Source organism: Macrosteles quadrilineatus, unplaced genomic scaffold, assembly GCF_028750875.1.
Source record: "Macrosteles quadrilineatus isolate MER2022 unplaced genomic scaffold, UCM_ALF_1.0 Scaffold_11__1_contigs__length_5352618, whole genome shotgun sequence".
Taxonomy (NCBI): Eukaryota; Metazoa; Arthropoda; class Insecta; order Hemiptera; family Cicadellidae; genus Macrosteles; species Macrosteles quadrilineatus.
The window spans coordinates 2,849,985-2,872,801 of NW_026542604.1; the positions used below are offsets into that span (position 1 = coordinate 2,849,985).

The 22,817-nt window shown below is 35.3% G+C and overlaps 1 protein-coding gene across 3 annotated transcripts in view; it reads left to right on the forward strand.

Moving 5' to 3' along the window:
• The window catches only part of LOC129004830 (A disintegrin and metalloproteinase with thrombospondin motifs 16-like), a 135,598-nt gene that overhangs the window by 4,563 nt on the left and 108,218 nt on the right, over positions 1-22,817 (forward strand). For all 3 annotated transcript variants that reach the window (XM_054433479.1, XM_054433478.1, XM_054433480.1), the window contains exon 2: positions 17,408-17,520. The gene's annotated coding sequence lies outside the window, so the exon portion shown is untranslated. The remainder of the gene's footprint in view (positions 1-17,407; positions 17,521-22,817) is intronic.

Consider the following 22,817-nt stretch of genomic DNA (forward strand, 5'->3'; position numbering starts at 1 on the left):
ATATCTTTATTCGTACAAGACAAGTACATGTTAGTACATCTGAATAGTGTCAACTTAGCTATTTAAATTAACATTTGCTTAATTATTCATATGCTCTTCTATGGAATATAATACTTTGCAAACCAAGTAAGTTTTTAGTTTTAGTTTAAATTTAGTAAGGTAAGGTAATCCTTATTTCATTCTACTCTATCAGTTCAATAGGCGAACAGGTGTGGTTTTGGTAATTTGGTAGTTTGTAATTAGTTTTTGTTTGTTCGGCGTTCACGGTCCGGTACCGTTGGTGGCGACGTTGGTTGCTTAAGAGGACAATACAGCTGTGTTTAGCAACAGCACTGCTTGCCAAACAGTCATTACGTTAATTGGTACTTGATCCTGCTTCCTTGACTGATTCGTCAGACATTGCCTACAAACTGACTCGAACGCAAACTGATTTACGATCAAACGACTCTGTAATGATTGAATGATTCAAGGATCAAAAAATGTAATTACTGTAGTCATTAGTAGTACAGCACGTGTTTTTCCCTTATGAATGGAGGTTTCCACTAATCAATGTACTGCTATAATGTATACTATAGGATGGGGGTGCAAATAAGGGTCATTTTAACCCAAAATATGAGTGGAAGATGAATGGATGTGTGATTTACCTACTTGATCATTTATCAAAAAACTGATGATTATGGACAGCTAGGTCCAATTTTCGACCTTCAAAATGCTACTACCTTTTCAGTTTTGAACCAGCAATCTGTTAATTTCTACCAAATATTATAACCATTGTGCTCCTAATGTATATGTGCTCTATCACACGTGCTCACACACTCAAAGTAAATACAGTACTGTGTTGCAAAGTAATTAAAAAATGATAAATGTTATATTTAGGACAATGATTAAGAGTGTAATGAATGTACTGGAGGCAATCCAGTGGTCGAAAACTCGACCAAAAATACCTAATATACCGAATTCTCAATTTTCACCCCACGCTGTAAGTAAAATTAAAACATGTATTTGGAATTTCTTCAATTTGTTTTGATTTTCTGTTTATATTTTGTTGTCATTTCATCACCAGCATGGCAACCCATAGTGCCCATGTAATTTTTTTAAAATTTATAGTTACTTTTTTATGCTTATCTTTGAGCCTATTTTAATTTATAAAGGGACTCTGCACACCTACAGGAAAATATCTTTCTAACAGTAAGCGTAGATTTCCCCTGTGATGCGCACGAGCTGAGAAAAAAGGTTTAAAAGAAACATATTTGCCTATTAATATATAGGTAGAAGATCACGCATTGTTGTAATGATAACAGTTTGCAAGATAATTGAAAAGATTTTAAATTTTTACGATGTACACTGATTACAACTGAGGGTTAGTTGTTTTCTACTTTAGCGAATCCTTGTTATTAGGTTGAAAGCTCTATTATTAAGTAATGTATAGTCAACGCAAGCACCCGCAGATGTCGTAGCTAGGTGAATATTTCCAGTCGCACCAATTATACGTGTAAATTATAAGATAAGCACTAAAAGGTGTTCCTAAAATGTTTTACTTTTACCTTCTTATTGAAAGGCACTTATAAGAACAATCAATCTTCTGAAGGGGGGATTTTAAAGTATTTTAGTTTCTAAGTCTTAGTTGTTTTCCAACTGATCAATGGTTTACGTTTCACACTTCATTAGATCATCCATTCTTGATTAATTGTGGAAAATCTATATTACTGTATAATAGGCAAGCACGTTTCTTGTAGATATTTGCCAACACTGCTTGCCAAACAGTCATTACGTTAATTGGTACTTGATCCTGCTTCAGATATTTCCCTGTATATGTTCAGAATCCCTTTATAAATCAAAATAGGCTCAAAAATAAGCACTCAATAAGATTTCAATTTAAAAAAAAATGCATGGGCCTTATGGGTTGTTATGCTGGTGACGAAAAACAACTGAATATAAACAGAAAATCAAAACAAAGAAAGCAAATCCAATCACATTTTTTATTTACAGCTTGGGGTGAAATTAGTTCGGTCGAGTTTTCGACCACTGGACGACCACTAGTATATATAATTTTACGAGTCCTAAACTATTTTTTTCGTGTAAAACTTTTATAATTTACAATTAAATACCTGAGGGCAACATAATTATGTTGACAATACGTAAATAACTTGACAAGTACTTGGCTTTAAACAGAAAATTACAATGCGGGTAGTAATTAAAACTGTTAGTTTTACCAGTAGTTGTACCACGCTATAATTGCACAAGAACACTATAGTTAGCCACTGTCACATAGTTGTATATTACAACAAGGGCATAAACCTCCGCCCCTGGTCGGGACTGTTTACATAACTTGCGACGATAATAATAACGATTATTGGTATAGGTTACTCGGGTGTAGTGAAAGGTTTAGGGTTCGCGTTTCGAAACTAGAAAACACTTCCGTACTCCGAAGATTTGTATCGTGATTGCATATCGATGTCAATTACAGCTTGGGTTTGAGGTGGGGGTGTGTGGAGGAACGAGACATACACAGTGGCATGAGTAGTTTAAAATTTTGATTTTATTTTGTAGTTGAAAACATAAAGATTTAAGAGTATGTAATTTGCAGTATAGGCTATAGGCTATCCACAAAGTTACTATCATCTTCTATATATTAATAGGCAAGCATGTTTCTTTAAAACCTTTTTTCTCAGCTCGTGTGTATCGTAGGGAAAATCTACGCATACCGTTAGAAAGCTATTTTCCTGTAGGTGTGCAGAATCCCTTTATAAATTAAAATAGGCTCAAAAATAAGCACAAAAAATGAATTTGAAATTTTAAAAAATTAACATGGGTTTTATTGGTTGCTATGGTGATGACAAAATAACAACACAATATAAACAGAAAATCAAAACAAATGGAAGACATTCCAATCACATGTTTTATTTACAGTGTGGGATGAAAATAGAGAAGTTTGTACAATACATACTTTTGGTCGATTTTTCGACCACGGGGCGTGCTCTCGTACTTATTTAATACGCAAGCAGGTTTTTTGTGACAATTACTCCTCCGAAACTACTGAACCGATTGACATGTTTTTGGTGACATTGGAAAGGGCGTAACGTGAAGTTGTGCAGGAAACTTTCTTTTTGGGGAAATAATTAGAGAGTGAGGCCTGGTGGCCCTTTAAAGTTTCGCATTTCTCCATAAGATTAACATGGGAAACAAACATTGTTATTAAACTACAGCTGTTGTCAGAAATGCTGTTCTGCTATTTAATTTAATTTGTTTACCAGGAGAATTGTTTCTTTTTGCCATGTGGTCAATGAATTATACTTTTGCATACATTTTAAATGCTATACACTATATAAAATTATAGTAATGTAATACATTAAGAGATCTTAATTTAAATAATCAATAAGCAGGATTGAGCTTTTGCCTATATGTTTCCTGGTAAGTGTGTTGTATCGCTGTTTATCCATAGTATATTATAGTATCTTAAATTAAAACAGAATTTTTCTTTTCTGCATTCTCACCCCGTAGCGAAGCACGGGCAGAGCAACTAGTATTTAAAAAATTAAACCGTATAAAAAATTTAATTTTAAGACTAAGGTAAAGCAGTATTTTATTTCATCACTAAAACCTAGGGAGTATTTTATTTTTGCCATATGTACCAAATAATGTTCTTCGACATAAAATAGTAACAAAACACTGATTTTAAAAATTACAAATTTTTTTTATGAATTCTCAAAGGGCTTTCATATTTTATCTCTAAACCAAACGAACAGTGGTTACCATTTGTTTACTTTTGAAGTGGCACTTGCCTACGACTAATAATTAAATTCAAGTGCGCAAGTTCCATAATGTAATTGTATTTTATTTTATTCTCTTTATCCAACATTTCTTGGGTTGAAAGCTGTTAAATCTTCAGCCATTTTACAGAATCTTCATGAATTTTCACCAATTTATATTGCTGTTGAATGTTTTGTAATTTAAAACCTGAGTTTCAGCTATTACATCGTAAAATAAAAGGGATTACGTCGTTGTCTCACAAGATAGTTGATGATTTTAAAAAGTTATTAAATTTTTATAAGTTTGCAGTTGCAGATCATCTTGTATTACAAACATGCAATATAAAAATATAGAGATGATTGCAGTAGGCCTATAGCAATAATTATTACTTCTCGTAGCGCAATTCTGATTCCTGACGCTTCCTCTATAGTCAATTATGTTCAATTTTAATTTACAGGCTTATCCGTATACTATCATTTATAATCCTATCACGTACTCAGATCCCATTAAAACATATAAAGGTCAAAAGGCAAATGAGCTCGTCAATTAATAGATTACGAAATATTTTGAGTGATTCTTTTATAAAAATATTTGGCTCCATATATTTAGGATTTAATTTAATTAGCACTTTAGGAGCGTTTATATCCTCGTACTCGATCATAGACGGGCTAATAACAGTGGTTTTTTTAGTTCGTTGACTCTAGATTACCATACAAAACGATTACGCCTTCCCTCCAACCACTCATTAAAGTCTACAACTGGGATCTGCGAATTTCACGCTTTGTTCTGGCTAAATGCCAAGATGAATTTATTAAGTCATGTAAAGTAATAACTGATCGCTACAGAAATAGAAGATCCAAGATTATAATTCCAAACATACGTGTCTAATTATCATAACCCACACTAAAAGTACTTTAAAAAAATTGTTTTAAGTTAGGTCTACATGATGAAAATACTTTACAGTTTTACTCAGAAAATAACTCCTTTTATATTCTTCTAAACATTGCTATAGCTAAAGCTGCCAATTCAGGTGTGGGTCTGTAAGCTTTCTGATGGCTCAAAATAAGTATCGAGGTTAATATGGTGTACAAAGAAATATACAGTAATTAACATTTTGTTGAAAATTTGTCTTAGGTGCGTCCCTAGCTCAAGTACAAACTAATTAATAGCTTTGAATTTTAATATTACAAGGAGAATTCTCGAACCGTCTTAAAATCGGAAATATTTTTAATATGTATTTCATGTTCGTAGCGTGTATGCATTGATGTCGACAAAAGCTTTCCTTTTTTATTTCAGGACACATTTGGCAATTTTTGGTTTTCTCTTTTGTCATAATACCAGCTAACAAGCAATCATTTTTGAATAATTTACAGATACATAGTAACAAACAGTTTAAAATGCTTTAAAGCTGGTTAACTAATAAGGAGCATAAAGTAAACAAGAAACCCCCCCCCCCCCAACATGAACCGTATGTACCAAATCTTAAAATAGTCTTCATCTGTATCATAACTATATTACTAAATATTTATGAGGATATGTTTTTTCTATGTTAATAAATTGCAATTCACTGTCAACTGTAGTAAATTAGGGATTAATTTTGCTTCTTAAGAAAAACTACAGGTACCCATATGCTGTGGCGTTAAAATATAGTGCTTTTGAAGATGTCACACATGGTGGCGAAATGTGTATAGGATGATAAACCAAAACATCATGAATTCAGGAAAAACTAGGTGATCGTAAGGTTGTTTGTTGCATATGTGAAATTAGTAGGTCAAAATATAATGTATGTAACTTAAGTAAACCAACGAATTATTTTAGAATAGAAATGCACAGCTGACTATGTATTTCAAATTTGACATTTTCAATTAATTTCCCAAAGAGAGCGACGCACTCTTTGGTTCATATTTTAAGCTGACTACGAATGCAGAAAGAGCGAGATGGTCTTTGGTAGCTTTGACGCGACCATTTCTCAAAGCCCAATAATCAAGGGCTTCTGGGTCACGTTTCCTACCATCAGGCAGCTTACAGCTTTACACTTTTCCTTAGAAACCTGGGATTTTCTGGTAATAGATGAGAACTATAGTTCCTCTCCCTCAGCTATCCAGCTTCTGTGTATAATCCCATGCCACCTGACCAACAGAAGGGATTCCCTGGTTTTGGACGTAACCATTACCAGACCCTGTAATGTGTCACAGTAGCTGATAGTGGTTTCCGGACCGCCACAGGCTTTGTCGTTGATCATGTCGTGATATTCAGTGCTTGCACAACTTCCGAGACGACTTTTACTTTTATTTCACAACGGCCGCACGCCGTATCCTTTCCTCCACCCTTGCTGTCCTACTGCAGTTTCACATTGGTGCATTACGATAGTAATATCAAATGCTAGCTACTTGCTAACTACCTACTTGCGTTAGGCTAACAGTTGTGAGTTTAGGTTTGACCGAGCTTGTGGAGTATCGTGTTTTTCTGAATATCAGTCTAGAATAACATGTTGTTGTAGAATTACTCAGTTGATATCGAGCTGCACTCCGTTTCATGATGTTTGATCATCTATATCTACCACTCAACGATTGATTTAACTATTTGATACTGAAGTGGCTTTGCAAGAAATAAATAGTTTCGACCCACGCACATAGGTAAAGCGTAGCAAACTGGATGATTTTGTGCAAATTACCCAAGATGTCTACTGTTTATTTTAGACACATCTCCCGTCAAGCTCTACTACAGTGGAACCTTGATAACAAGACCCTCGATAACAAGTCACCCTTGATAACCAGTGTCATTTTCAAACTCCCTAGAATTTATTTTACCCTTTAATTACATGTTATTGCAAACCTAGATAAGAATTCAACCTTGATAACAAGTCTTATTTGATAATCCCCATGAGAGTCTTGTTATCAAGGTTCTACTGCATACAAGTGAACTCCACATGAGATGTAAAACAGATCGGACAGAGACGGGATTCAATCCCCCAATTGCTGCACTAATCAGGTATTGGATGACGAAACGGAGAAACCGAACTGGAGAATGAACCGAAGAATAACCACAGAACAACCTAATTTGGTTTTTAAAAAGGGGATTGTGGGCGATCTAAAGCATGAGCGAGGCAGTAGGTTTAGGTCCTGAAGATGTTGGTTCAACCCATACTAATAGCAATCAATGGTTGATTTAGCTATTTGGTATTACGGCAACGTGGTAAATTAAGTTCAGCATATGCTGTAGGTGTACATCTAGGGTGGTGTCTTTTGCGGTTAGAACCCTCTATCTATGTCTATGATATTTCTAGAAATTCACTGTAAGGAATTTCTGTTAAATTGATACGTTTGTATGCAAGTGACGTATTTAAGTGGTAGTTGTAGCCTTCAGCAACACTCTAGCTCTTCTTCACCCTCAACATCTTCACAAACGATCCGTGGGAAGGATGTGACATTCAACGACAACACATACACAACACCAGAGTCCAGATCCGGTTCCACATCTAATCCTGAATGAATCGCTACTTGGGAGGGACCACATCAAGGAGTAATCTGAAACATTTGTCACTAAAGAAGACCGACCTTTGCACCTGCTGCCTGCGGGCGAAATGGATATTAACAGCCAGTGTTTGTATAATCAAGTGTCTCGAGATAGGATAAATCAGTGGACAGAGGAGCCAACGACCGAGTTATATATTCAGGTGATAGAACGTGTTGTAAATTCGCGAGATTATTCTCCTTGCTGACGGACGCTCGAGGTTATCCACATGTCTCGCATCTGACATTTGCTCATCTGCCGTTGGTTATATAACCGCCATTTGCCGAGCGAGTAGTCGAGTCAATCACGCCGATTGGGGTAGGCGTAACCTTTACGCTTCTTCCCTTTCACACGGATAGACTTGTGTTTTTATCAGCGACAAAACCTAAGTCCACCCAAAAAGGACAGATTGCGAAACACCGAGTTATTGTCTAGGCGGAACCGGTTGTTTGACCGATTTCCAACTTAATATTTATGTTGCTGCAAAGCGAACTGTCAGGTCACAGGTAACGAAATGCGGAAAACGAAAGGTGAAGTATTGTTTACAGCTGGCATTTATAGTGTTGATAGGAACTGAATCTTCCTTTATTGCATAGGCTGTATTTGTTTAGTAGGTTGAGTTGGACCCCTCATCTAAACTAACTTAACCTTTTAAATTATGTGGGAGAGTCTGTATAGTTTACTTATAACACATTTCCAAGATTGTATAGATTTTTTCGACTTATGCTTGTTATTTTTATCTTATCATCATATAGGTTGCCAAGTTTTGCACGGTAGTTATAGCATCCATGAGCTACGTACGATATAACATGAGCCAAATTACAACAGCCGAGTTGGCTATGCAATGCGACTTTCAACAAATGGCAAGTTATGCATCACGTTTTTTAATCAGTTGGCAATGTTGAACCCAATCATCCAACAATCTGATGTACATGGAGGACTCGACAAATGTATACGATACTAGAGAAGAAACACACTCCCTACTGGAATTTCAGTAACATAAAAATTATTCCTAAATAAAACGATACATTAATTTGTAAACTACTGCTTCTCATCTTAACTGCTGAAATGTATACCTAAACTCTCGTAAAGTGTACCTGCAGTATCTAGAGTGAATGAAGATACACGCTCCACCATAGATTGAAGATTATTTGATTTTAGGGATAAGTCTGTCGGTTCGTGTGCAGGCGTTTTGTTGTTCACTTTTGGGTCCTTGTTTTAACAACAACAAAAACTATTAAATTTAAATAAAATTCTTGCTCGTTAGAATTATAACTGAAGTGCTGAGCAAATATCGAAAAAACCAACCCAATAATCAGAAAAATCACATTAGACAACTACTCATTAAACTTGTTTCACATATTAATATTTGATAAAACGTTTAATAATACAGTCCCAAGTCACTGGTTTCACCTGTGAGTTATGAAGCCCGTTCTCCGCGGTATATTTGCAACAACGATGGCACTAAATGTGGTTATCTCACGTACAACACATCTACCGCTCACTTACTCGGGCTTTCGGCTACTCTCGCTTCTGTACATCATTCTTCGAATAAGTTTTGTTTTGTAGCTCTAAAGTGCGCATATGCAACATATTTTTTAATCCCAGATACAACGCGGACCATCTATCCTATGTCATTATTTTTAGTCATTATATTTTTAAGAAGAGATGTGTTGTTTTTTGTTCCGGGAGACGCCAAAGTTAGCTTTAGGGGCTTGAATTTATCTTTAAAGTATACCATAACTCAGACTTTTTAAACAATCTGTAGACTTTGCCACGTAGATGTCCGCAGCTTTGAGGTGAATATTTTTGATGTAAATATTGCTTGTTCTTCGTGGAAACAACATTGACATTACATTTACACTGATTACATTGACTTCGTTTACATTCCGGTAGAGGTATTGTTTTTCTGTTACACACTATATTTGAATTAAATGTATGAGAATTAGGTAAAAAATTAGCTGGATATTCTAATTTCAAGTCACTTTCCGCTGAGGTCAACCAAGATATATTTTATCCATATTTTACTAAGAAATTACAGCTTATACATAAATATGTAAATATGTCTTAGGCTATGTGCAAATACAGCAGAAAAAGTTAATAACTGAGTACATAGAGCACGTTTACCTCAGAAATCAGGAAGGACATTTTGGCTGTTCTTTAGAGTTAGATAATTCTCTAATGCCAACACGACGACTAAAAATCTTTCATCTATCATCCAAGTACATACAAACGTTTGAAAACTAAATTATAAAGGGTAAGATCGACCAAAATATAGAATTTTGTGAAAACTTCTGACTATTGACCGTTATTTGAACAAGAACCATATATTCAATATTTATAATATAATGAGGTAACGGTAAATTAACAAGGCCATCGCTTGTCTATTTCTAATCTAAAATAGACCATCTACTCTTGGAAGGAGACAATCTTATCAAAAATCTCATGTAAGGTCAGCATGCTCCACATTAGTGCCCTTAACATTTACTAGAGCACCAAGGGCCTTAATTATTTTACTCGGTAAAAGTTCCAATTCTGTTGACCTCCGCCCAGTAAGGCTCTCGGTCGTTTTACATCTTAATGCATTTGGTTGCCTTTTTGGTCCAAATGAGGGCTGACCTTGATCTGTTTAAAGATGAGTACTGTAGTCAGTAGTGACAGTGACCGAACAGCGAACTAACTATAGTGGAGGTTGAATAAAGCAATTCTCGTGTTCAATGAACCAATCATCATGTAGTCTTTAAAGCACATTCACTGAAACCACTTGTTAAATATACCTCCATGAACATTTATCTAGACAGTTCTAAGGTTAGTCTGGTGTGGTTCTTGTGGACAGCGTATTGATTTTCTTTTTACTTAACCAATGAAAACTGTTTAATTAATTCAACTATTTATTTGTCAACTATTGCTTATTCTCTCAGATAACAGCTAGAGAAGAAGGGACAAGCTGTAAAACCGACATAAAATAATTTAAACATTTAGTCAAATTCATTGCACTTAAATACCACCAGCATGGAACACATAGTAAACCACAATTCCATTTTATACTCTTCATATTACAATAGGATGAGACGTAAACTTGACAATTTTAAATTAAATGATGAAACATTGTAATAATAGTAATAAATGATAGCCTTGTTCTTTAAGCTAAGTAGGGATGAAGTATATTGGATTACAATTTAAAACCCGATTATGGGGCCTAGAAGTCATACAACTCATTGGAATTATTTAAACAGTTTTAAATGATTTTCCATATGCATTTTTATCTATAATATTGTAAAATTGTTTCTATCTGGCATGCATTCACTCAATAACCTTTACACCTAAATAACTGAAATTGTACACAATGCCAACATTGTAATTTTGCAATGTTTAGGCTTTGTCCCAGGTCAAATTATATGTGCGTGGTCTTTACAAATTAAATGTATATTGATTGATTTGAATATTTTAAGTTTACGGTGTAATGCTTTTTAAGTCAACACAGATTAAAATAGATGAAATTGGGTGTATAAAATTATCGAATAGTGTTGATTGCCTCGCCCATGTTATTTTAAACAGTTATTCATAAATTAGTTACATATAACAAAAATGCGTTTAACGCTAACAGAATGAGTTAACAATTAGTTAATAAGTTTAACTAATCCGTCATGAATGTTTTGAGTGGTCGATGAACTCTTGATCAGGTGTTTGGTGACCCGGCTGATCTTTGACATTTGTTTAAGTTTTGCAAGCTTTAATGGGCCCGGTTTTGGACTCCCCTAGGAGACGAATGGCCTACTCCGTCTTTCTAGAGGTTCAGATTTTACTGTCGTCTTCAGCTGATTTTATTTCCTCATAAATGTCCTGACTATTATATCGCTTCGGTGTTTCGATCGAATAGAATTTTTATTTGCGAATTTCAAATACTTGAAAAAGTTTTTGGTTGATTTATTCCCCTCTCGACCAAAGACAGTTTAAATATATAAACCTGTTATGGGAGACTAACAAATTCAGGGGTATTGACTTTTACATTTGGTATAGCCTCTGGATCACAGATTTTTACAATAAAAGGCTTAAATTACCTTTATCCGTCAAGTGATCCTAGATTTTATTTGGTTAACTACAGCTGTTTCTTGTTGATTAACACACCTTCAGGTCGAGATCATACGTTACATTGATTTATTCCATGGAATGGTCGCCATAAGGTTAAGAGTTAAAATATAACACTTACACATACAAGAATAAATAAATCAATGTAACGTTTGATATTGACCTGAAGATGTGTAAATTTCAACACTAAACAACTGTAGTTAACCAACTACAATCTATAGGATCACTTGCACACAGGTAATTTAAACATTTTTTTTTTATTAAGTAGGATTATACCACTGTTCTTAAGTCTTTTATCAATCCGACAACGTATATTCGTCTTCACAGAATAGTTGATAAATTGATGAACTAGGCTCTGCTTACCTTGGTAATTGGACATTTAACATAACACCAACTTAAAAAAAGCTTATCTTATTCAGTAACAAATCCACACGTGTTACCTCACTCATCCTACTCTCATCGTTCACTCAATCTTAGTTTTAAATGTCTCTTAAACCTTTTCCAATACAATAGGGAAATACTGCAACAATGCAAGTGTTTGATATTTAATAAGTACTGTAGCATTACCGTTGATCTTTCATATCATAGTATTGACAGAGTAACCGAGTTTTGACTTGAAAATGCGTTATATTTCAAATTTAACAGAAACCTCCATGATATAGATTTCAGTTTCAAGTACTTATGTGTGATTTAATTTTATTTTTACCTGCGTCCAAAACAGAATTCTAAAATAATTCAATAATTGTGCAACTAAGCATTGAGTATTGATATTATCCATCGAGCTTCAACTTAGTGATACTATTTTATGAAGCCTCAACCTTAATATAAATTTTGAATACGCATATTGCAACATTACATGGCATATGGTGTTTTGTAAATTCCGCAACTAAACACAGTAAAAACAGGATACCTCAAGCGGGAATATCTTACCGGTGCAAGACTTATTACAAGGCATGCAATCCAATGTGAAAGTGAACAGCTGTTAACAACAAAATGTTCAGCTTTTTATACCCATGTATCCCTGTAATCTTGAGGCTCCGAGAGCTAACGATGACTTAACTAGTGTTATCTTCACGCGATCAACAGACAAACACTCATCAGGCTGTTGTACGACCTTGAGCTTATCTCTTATCTGTTATCAACGGCGGCGGTAACGGCAGGACACGCCAGGATACAACGGACATTCGCCATTATGCAAGGCCGAACCCGCCCTCCTTATGAAACAAACCCTGATTACTTTAACACAAAGACAGTTCCTTTCACGTGACAGTTACAGTTTCCAAGAGTACGATCACAGTTGTGTAAACATAATGGGACAATCAGCGATCAGGGCCGAGCTTGGCTTGGATAGCCGAAATGTCTCAGAGAAATAGGATAGAACATTTGGCTGTTGGAATGTCACATCATTGGAGAGATAGTTGGATTGGTAACAATAATGCCAATGAGGTAATGTGAGATAGCTCAAATATTTCACAGACATAATACAGAACCTTGGGTGGACGAGCTGAAGCAATTCACAACATTGCAGGAATTAACCGTGATTGGGACAGTCAAATAGGAAAGGTCAAAGCGATTAGATTGGTTGAAGGATCATGGGAGTTTTGGACAATGCAAAGAATGATGCCTGAAATAGCAATGTTTACCCTCTGTAATAAGAGCAGATTAAACCAGCATCTTACCTGTAGGTTATATGACCCTCTGTAGATTTCTCAATTATGTTTTGTCTTATTGAGTTCTGTTTCTTTTGTCACAGTGTCAACGAGAGGTGTGCCCCAGGGTTCCATCCTCGGGCCAACCTTATTCCTCCTATTTATAAACAACTTGCCCAAACAAGGCAAACATTTGTCTGTTTGCCGATGATACATCTCTTACTGTATCCAGCCATTCCACAGAAACACTTGAACAATCGATTTTTTAAAATCTAATAGCCTGCTCCAATGGTGTGAGGATAATCATCTTGTCCTAAATGCAAAAAAACCAACAAATCATCAAACAAACAAAAAACAAGGAAAATTTAGCTTACTGTTAGGTGAAAATGAGATCCATCCCTGTCAAGAGGTTAAGTTCCTTGGTGCGGTCCTTGATGAAAATCTAAACTACCACAAACATATCAAACATGTTACAACAAAAATATCAGTTGGTATTTCCATGCTTCGTATGCTTAGCCAAACAGTAAATTCAGAAGTCCTCCTGTCTGCTTATTATGGTCTTGTATATCCATATTTATCCTATGCTGTCCCTGTCTGGGGTAGTGAAAGTGAAAAGACTAAGTTTCTTTTCCGACAACAATTGAAAGCCATCTGCATTATATTTTCCCTACCTAAACGTCAATCCTGCAAAGACATTTTCAAAAAAATCCGAATTCTAACCTTTCCATCCATATACATTTTTTAAACACTATCCTTCACCAGAAAAAATATATCTTCTTTTTGTTCACAGCTCAACAATAGATATCCACCTCGTAATTCTTCTGAACTTGCAATTCCTAAACATTCAACTTCATTCTTCCAAAAGAATTTTCAATACAATGCCGTCAAGCTTTTCAATAACCTTCCTCCTTCCCTAAAGACCGAACAGGATTCAAATAGATTTCAGAAAAAACTAAAGAATTTTTTGCTGGATAATGCCTTCTGCAGCGTTTGTGAATTTCTTTGCCCTAGAACTGGTAGGGTAAATATAGTAGCATAGTTGACAGTTTTAATTTATACAAGAGCGTTTTTTGTTATGTAAATATTTTGTTTTGTTGACGTAGCTAATGCATTTTATGTTAATTTTGCTGAATAAACGATTTATGACTTAACTTCGCTGAGAAAAATAAAAAGATACACGCGGACTTTTGATTCTTTATTTAAAAATTCCTCATTTAAAGTAACATTCCAATCTTTATTTCTATCTGTATTTGATGCTTTTTCCCCTTCGAATATGTTGATGGACTATCCAAAGCTCCATTCAAGTACTGGACGACTCCCACGCTTGCACGTTTTCTATAAGGTTTGTTGAAATATCACCAGTTCAGTAAAGCGTGTTGAGTAGATAATACTTTACCAATGATACAACACTTGTTTGTCAAGTATGCTACCAGTCATCTATGTAGAGAGAGAGACAATGACACAAATACACACTCTCTTTCTCTCTCGCACTTAGTCGTGAAATTGATTACAGTAGATGTTTACCTCAAACATGTCTCAAACTTGACCTGAATCTAGACGTCAACACCTAAATATAAGCTTAAAGGATTTATGCAGTCAATCCCAAATAACTTTAAGAACGTCTTAACATAGTTTTGTAATCTCTAGCTATATCTCCATGTTCAGAATTCGGTTTTTAGCTTTTAAACAAAAACAGGAAATCTATAATAGCCTCTCGATGAGTGTACGGGTATTTTGATGAACGTTGAAACCGTTGGGACGGAACCCTTTTGACAATTCATGACGTGTTTGAATATTCCTATGATTTCTTCTCAACAATTAAGTTTGAGTTCTTCTACAATAAAAATATGCATAACATTGTATAAGCAGTGAAACAATAGGCAACGCCACAATACGTCAGGACCGATTGCTACATTTCTCGCTTCAATAAAACAAAACCGCTAGGTGGCGGTGCTTATCCGTAACGCCGTAACGTTGCCTAACAGATTTGGTTTATGACAAGTGCATATTTCAATATTGTTATCGGCTCGGTTGCGGGCGCGGGAGGTGCGATAACTGCTGAGGTGGAGGTGGAGTAGGGTTTCGACGGTTTCTCTCAGTTTCTGTTGGTTGACTGGGCTGTGACGTAATGTTCCGCTACGACCGTGCTGCGCTCTCGCGGAACAGTTGCTCAACACTTTCATAACACACATCCCCCTCATCCGTCCCCTGCATATGTGTGTCATTCGCTGAACACACCCCCTTATGTACTCTGCATAAGTGTGCCATTCGCTGAACAAACCCCCTTATATACTCTGCATATGTGTGTCATTCGCTGAACACACCCCCTTATGTACTCTGCATAAATGTGTCATTGGCTGAACACATCCCATTACGTACTCTGCATTTGTGTGTCATTCGCTGAACACACCCCCTTACGTACTCTGCATAAATGTGTCATTGGCTGAACACGCCCCTAATGTACTCTGCATAAGTGTGTCATTCGCTGAACACCCCCTTACGTACTCTGCATAAATGTGTCATTGGCTGAACACACCCCCTTATGTACTCTGCATATGTGTGTCATTCGCTGAGCACATCCCCTTACGTACTCTGCATATGTGTGTCATTCGCTGAACACACCCCCTTACGTACTCTGCATAAATGTGTCATTGGCTGAACACGCCCCTAATGTACTCTGCATAAGTGTGTCATTCGCTGAACACCCCCTTACGTACTCTGCATAAATGTGTCATTGGCTGAACACACCCCCTTATGTACTCTGCATATGTGTGTCATTCGCTGAGCACATCCCCCTACGTACTCTGCATATGTGTGTCATTCGCTGAACATACCCCCTTTTGTACTCTGCATAAGTGTGTCATTGGCTGAACACACCCCCTTACGTACTCTGCATATGTGTGTCATTCACTGAACACGACCCCTTACGTACTCTGCATATATTTGTCATTCTCTAAACACACCCCTTACGTACTCTGCATATATGTGTCATTCTCTAAACACACCCCCTTACGTACTCTGCATATGTGTTGCATTCGCTGAACACGCCCCCTTACGTACTCTGCATATGTGTGTCATTCGCTGAACACATCCCCCTTACGTACTCTGCATATGTGTGTCATTGGCTGAACACACCCCCTTACGTACTCTGCATATGTGTGTCATTCGCTGAACACAACCCCTTACGTACTCTGCATATGTGTGTCATTCTCTAAACACACCCCTTATGAACTCAAAATGCATTTACCGTTTGCTCTACAAACCTCTCATCCTTCCCCTAAGTATGTTTTTCGTCAACTGTACACATATCTACATCCGATCCCTGTAATTATACCATTCGTCGTTCAACTTTATTTTCACGATTTAATTAAAGTGGGGTTTGTTACTGGCCAAGATCAGCTTATCCAAGACAATTCACTTAGTGCACAATGATCAAATACATCTGGACCAGTTTCGAAGTTCTAGGATCTATTGACCACTCTCAAAATCAACCCGGTGACCTTTTGATTATTGAACAGGTTCAATAACTTCTCTGCCGATCTGCACCCACCAACCATTAATTAATTGCCGCGGAACTGTTTGTTTTTCCTCATTAGACAGCTGATTTGTTTCTCGTCCAGTTTTTGTACCCGACTGTTCTCGACCTTATAAATACCTCGGTACAAAAACTGGCACATACTCACCGGTAACCGGCGGTGCAGGGGCTCTGCCTCCATAACTTGAGACCTGTTACTTTCTCTTATTGGGCTCAGTTACTTTCGTTGCTAGGGAAAGTCCTACTGATTAGAATTGCGTGCAAACATCTAATCTGAACACTTCCTCGTGGGACTGGACCATTGTTGAAGGATATCATCGCCAAATAACGGGAAACCTTTACTCGATATTCATTATCTTCCCGGTACCTGGAAGTAATAACTGTAAAACTGTTGGCAAGGCAATGTGTGGAGTGGTTAGTTATGTGCCAAGTCATTTTCAGGGACGAATTTAACACACCGTGCTTGTATTATTTCTTCTCTTGGTTATGCAATGGAATTAAAGGAAACTCTGGGTTGATTTAGCTTGGTACCTCATCAACTGGGGTTTTTTAAGATTATTTATAGATAAATATTTTTCTTATTGGTATAGTTTGAAATAGATAGTGTTTTTAGTACCCACCTTCAAGTTTGGTGGTTGATTGTCCGGTTCTAAGCAGGGTCTATTCTGAGCCAGATATTATTTGTCATTTAATAATATTTGAATGTTATCCATTTCAAGGCCGATGTTTTATAAAAACAGGAGTTCGGCCGTTAACTAACGATTTATTAAAAATTCATAAAATAGCATAATTTAGTAGTAGATATAAAAATTAAGATTTCCTTGTTTACTGTTATATTGTACTTATTTAAGCTTTTTTTAATTTTTTGCAGAACCGGATGCCAGAAACAATATGTTGATCCTACTAACCACCACGTGAAATAGTTCTTCGAGTTACCAGTGGAACTTTGTACCTGTAATACAGCTACACTCTTCCGCGGCTCAGGTATGTACAGACATTATGGTTCTAAATTTATCCTTTTTATAGCCTAAATAAATTAAATCTTATATTTGTTGAGTAAATTTACATGGGCATTTGATTCTTTGACTTATTTAAACATGTTTTGTTAAATTCTCTCTCGACAGAAATAAACCATTTCTGTTCGTAACGACAGAAACAATTGAGGAGATGTCGCTTAAAGTATAATACAATGATAATACTGACTTATCAAGGTCGACTTGTATCATGTAATGGTTGAAAATCACTAACTGAATAAGACTGATTAAAACAAAAATCTACTTTAAGTAATTCCAGACAATTGTGAGGTTATAGTTAATTGTTTTCCTCAATCAAACAAATTAAACACTATGAATTGCAGTTTTAGCTTTTTATAGTAATAGATTTAAAACAAACAGCTTAAATCATTCAATATTTTGACAACATCAAACTAGATAAGTAGTATAGTAGAGAACTTAACTTATCACAAATGTGTTAATGCTACTTAAAAAAAAAGTAAAATTTGTGTATGGGCTTAAAGGATTTGTGGGTATTAGAATTTTCGTTTGTGAAAAATAATGTACTGATACTAACTAATTAAATGTAATTATTTCATAGGTATTTACGATTGAATAGACCATGAGACAATGTTTACGTGTGTTCCCCTAAAAGACAATGTTAGGGGGATTTTATTTTTAGTACAAAACCTTTACCAATTGAAAAAGATACATACTCCTCACGTCTCAGAATATCTCCTCGCGGAGACTCGAGTGGTGGGTAGGACAGGTGGCGCGCGGTCATGCTGGTGTTGGCGTTGCTACTGTAACCTGTAACAACCACTCTCTACTACTACAGACCAGACAGATCATTGATTACACATCTGATAATGAAAGGGTTACCAGGTCCGAGTATTCATTACCGAAATGAACGATTCAACCGAATGCTGGTCAACAACCAGCGATTGTGAACTGGTTACAAGTGGAAACTTTTGCGATGCCAAATCAGACGATTCTGGAGACTCGCAATTATTTTCTCTTGTATTGGGAAATGGTATATTTAATTACCATGGCCCAGAGTCACTCTTTTCAAGCTACATTTTCCAATTATCTTGGCCTTTAAGTTACATAGTTCCTCGAGGCATTGTAATCATTGTGGATTATTATTTAGATTATATTATATTTTAGGTAACCTGTATAATTGATAAATGCAATTGACAATACTCTTAATATCTTGTTTAGTGACTATAACATGATTGATTACAGCATAATATCTATTGAATTTTATGACATTAACTTGCTGTTTTACACTCAAAGTTTAAGACCAACACGAAACCGAGGTTGAAAAACGAGTTAAGGTTAAAAGGCAAATTCGATCCGAGTGATAAACGTTTCGTCATGCTGAACAATTTTAAGATAACTAATTTAGCCTACTATTGGAATTTGTATATATTGTTTATCATTATAATTTAGCCCCCGAAATAACGAAAACAGAGATATTATTAAGTATTCTACTGTTTTGTCGTAAAGATTGTGTTATTTTCGTATCACTTATTTCCTCAGATTAAAAATAAATAAACTACAATAATAGTGCATAGAAAATTTGCATATAATGTAACAATTAAGTAGCAATTTGTTTAAATTATAATTTGAATATTGTGCATCTAAATAGCCTAGCAGTTTAGGATTATGTTCAAGTGCTCTGAATGAATTTACATGCTAATTTTAGAAATAATTGTTCTAAAAATCCTATCATCAAAAAGACTTTTTATAGATGTTGAGATTCACCCCTCTTCCTATGTTGTTATGTTATCCTCCTTTCAAAACGAGAGAACATATTTTATATTTATGGCAATTTTAAAAGTTTAAGGGATTTAAAGTTCTACTACTATGAATCTTGAATCAACTAATACCGACCTGATCACTTTTATGATTCTCAGAGAGAAGTCTGTTACCAAAGATAGATGGTTGTAAACGTAAATTGTACTCAGTTACAAACTAGTTTTGAAGTCCTCGGAGTCCTGTACTAAAATGGAAATAACCTTCTCTCGGTAAAACTATACTCGGTAATCATCGTTGAGTATACATATTAGGAGTTTCATTTATTATCCTTTCACAGGGTTAACCATCCTGACTTAATTGTTCAGAGAGATCTTCCATTTTTTACATAATTCGTTTAAGCCTTGAACAAGGCAAGCATCGTAACCTTGTTATATTATCTTAGCATTCATCTAGGCCTATAGTTTAAATTGTTTATGTTATAATATGTCGTTTTATGTTACAGTCGCTTAAAGATAATGTCAAAACAATCGCATCAATGAGTTATTTTGCCTTTAAATAGCTTCAAATAGTATGTTTCATCACAAGGTTTACAGCAAAAACTTAACTTTACCGGGATGGGAAATGAGCGCAACTAAAATTAAACTTTCAACCCGTGAGATAACTACATTTTTCGTCATACGTAATTGCATAAGCAAACTATTTCACAAAACAAAACTTTTGTGTATTGTTTATTTTTGCAACTAACAATATGTAGGGCAGCAATAAAGTCTAATTACGTCCTCTAGCTCAGTTTATATATATTTTTAAAAATCCAAACACAAAGAATAAGCTATCATATCTTAACTTTCATTATAATGTGACTAAACTAGAACTCAAATTCCTTTTACACTAGATAGTCAGGTCTAGTAAGACATTATCTCACTAAATGAATCCGTATTGTTGAACATGTCTTCTTTCGTAACACTAATTGCTCAAACCGGAATCAAGAATGTTATAACAACTCTATTGAAGCGTGGATGATGTTATAAAGTGGTCCTGTAATGGGCAGTTTATTGGGTAATATGTAAACTAAAGCCTCTATAATAACAAGGTACTAGACACCGATGTGGAATCTTACGAAATATGTGTTTAGGGACATCCACGTGTCCGGTCTATGACTTAATATCGGGGATAACATTTTTAGATTTTTTGTTAAGGGTTTAATAATTTATTGAGTTGTACACATGTAAATATATTTTCAAATCAACGATTTCCATTTGGCCTTTCAGATGTCTCAGCCACGTAATAATTCATGCAAATTTCTTTATAACAAAACTTCTCCAATAAATATCACAAACTTTTGAATGCATGACCGAAACCTCATCTAACATACACAAATACAATTGTATATTGTATATTGCAATATTTATAAATGTGTGCTTCTCTTGGATATGAGCAAAGAATAACATGAGACTTATTGTTTCACCCTTATAACTTATTCGCTCACTGTCTGTTGATCATGTCTTTGGCCAAGTCAGCTTCAGTCAACAAATCAAAGATTTTAATAATGGTCCTGACTAAAGAAACATCTAGTCTTAGCACGGATTAAAGAGTAGATTGTCTATTCTTCAATCTATGGTCATAGTTGGCAGCGAAGCCACACAAGACATTCAATCCATTTCACCCTCACTTCGCACCCATATTCAGCTTTGAACATGTCCAAAAGTACGTAACTGCCTGAGTGAAGGTATAAGTGACAGTTCGTAACCATTTGGGTATTTGCACACCCAAGCTGCATTTTCACGAACTCCGTGTAATATCACTCAATACTTGAACAATAAAATCAGCTGGTCGTGCGAACACTACACAATCGTGAAAGAACATCCTGAGACATGACATTCACGACGTCTCACGTCTACGTCTACGTCCCACCGACTCTGTTGAATGCCGGGCAAATGCGGACACGGAATATTGGGGACACATCATTAAAGAGGGCATAAGCGGACACTATAGATTACTGCTACCTGACAAGGGGTTGACAGGTCTCTGCAAATATTTCAAGGGCGGAACATTGCGGACACATGTATCTACGACGGGAAAAAGGTGCGAGGAAGGGAGGATTTTATACGCGTTACGTTTGTGCTTACAATGTTTTTAAAAATTGCTCCAAGAATGTCCAAAACTGGAAATAATAGCCTTCAACAAATGGTGTTATTTATTATGAATATTTTGTAGAGCTTTGATAATTAATTAATTTGATAGTTAATTGTTAGCTTTGATTTTAAAAATTGCTCCAAGAATGTCCAAAACTGGAAATAATAGCCTTCAACAAATGGTGTTATTTATTATGAATATTTTGTAGAGCTTTGATAATTAATTAATTTGATAGTTAATTGTTAGCTTTGATTTTAAAGCTATAGATAATTATATTTTCATTGGAGATCGATTGCCAGATTGAAAATGTTTATTAATTAAATAAAGAATAAAGACGAGGCATCACTAGATATTTTTTTTTTTACTTTATTATTCCGACCATGCTGGTTCGCGATCTCCTTTGAAAAATAAACTTAGATTCACACGTTTGTTCCAAATGTTAAACCAAATAAAATCTGTTTCGGTTCCGGGTCTAGGTCTTGCAATGAGACCTATGTTTAGCGAATTTAAATTTGTGCTATTGGATATACCAACCCTGGTAAACTCGCCCTGTGTATTGTATTGTACGTTTGTAAAATTCCAAACAGAAAAATACCAGTGAACTTTATCAATTTACTTGAAACTAAATTTGTATAACTAACGTAATGATAATATTGTTCAGAAGTACATATGATATGTTTCGTTTTAGTTTTACATAGGTTTACAAATGTAAACTAATTTCCCTACCATTTTTAATATTTATATACATCGATCCCCAATATATTTGACATTATACATATCACTTAAGTTTAATGTATTCTTTATAAAAAGACCTATTGTTTGTATTTTAATTAATTATTGAAAGCTGGAATATAAGTTGAACATCATTCCGTTATCGAGTTCTATAGGATATTTTAGTTAGACAAATTGGATAGAGTGTTGTCCATTATCATTTGTCAAATAATTATTCATTACAAATTATTGTCATTAAACACGCATCAAATAAAAATGCAAAATTCTGGATAAATATAACGCTTTTTGAAGCTGGACAACATTAAAATTATACAAGGCTTAATGTTATAAAAGTTATTCTTATACCATATATCATAGTTTATAGGCCCATATTTGACATCGGGTTACCTTTGTCAATTGATTGCCAAAACAGTTGATTGACACGTCGTACAGTTTTGACAGGCCTACAGGAATAGTATATTACACTACTAGCCCGGTAAGTTATGTTTTACCGTGCGAGCACGACAGTTCACGGATTTTCGCAGGATTTTCGTGCGAGAACACTGAAGCTTACCGGGCGAGTACGGTAACGTACGATACCTGACATCATACTACACAGAAAAATAAGTACATGTTAAACTCATGAAACAATTTGTTTAGGATATAACCATTGACTATTGGATA